This window comes from Halyomorpha halys, unplaced genomic scaffold, assembly GCF_000696795.3.
Source record: "Halyomorpha halys isolate HHAL.00 unplaced genomic scaffold, Hhal_1.1 Scaffold1800.1, whole genome shotgun sequence".
NCBI lineage: Eukaryota > Metazoa > Arthropoda > Insecta > Hemiptera > Pentatomidae > Halyomorpha > Halyomorpha halys.
The window spans coordinates 172108-173045 of NW_027110847.1; positions in this window are offsets into that span (position 1 = coordinate 172108).

The window sequence follows — 938 nt, forward strand, 5'->3', positions numbered from 1 at the left end:
AAAATATAACTGATTAAAAATACATCTTCTTTGGTTAGAAATTAAGAAAAATAGAAAATAAATTTAAAAAAATAATCTGTCAATAAATTACAAATTATTATTCTATTGTATAATATTTAAAATAGAAAATACAGAAGAACTTAAATTTTTTTAAGGAACAAACTGTAAATTAAAACATTTTAAAAATACAAAAATTTTGAAATAATGGGTAATTATTAATCAATCAAATATTAAAAAAAATACTGAGATATTAATTTAGTACATATTCATATAATTATTTAACAATTCTTAATAATAGGACTACAATTATACTTTTTTTTTAAACAGGTAATATTAAATAATATTCTAAATGATTACTGTCGATTTTGTACATTAGTGAAGTATTTCCAATAATGAAAATTTATGGGGTAGATTTAGTCTGAACTTTATCATTTTTTTCAAGTTCTGTCATAGCTAAGTTGTGTTCAAACGATGACTGAGTTGATTTTCCTTCATCTTCCTCCATGGGTACAGGTACCCCTACATACTCAGGCACTTGCACAGGGTAAGGGACCTTCTTCTCGACGACGAATGGTATCCTCCTGACCACGGTCACTTCGTAAGGTACGGCTACTTCAACGGGATACGGCTTCTCAACAGGAACTTCAACTTTCACAGGTACCTTCCTCTCGACAAGAACTGGGATCTTTCTTTCCAACAGTATTGGAACGTGATATGGCTTCGGCAGGTCTACGTATTCTTTCATAGCTAGAGGAACCATCTTCTCTACTGGATACATTATATTCTTTCTAAATATTAGCTTTATGGTTTTCGGTGCTTCCGGTCCCAACTTATCAGAAAGCATATCTAGAAGACTTGTATATCGCGGTTTTCGCACCGATACTAACTTCAGAGAGATTGCTTTTTGTACGGTAACAGGAAAGTGTTCGAATCCGTCA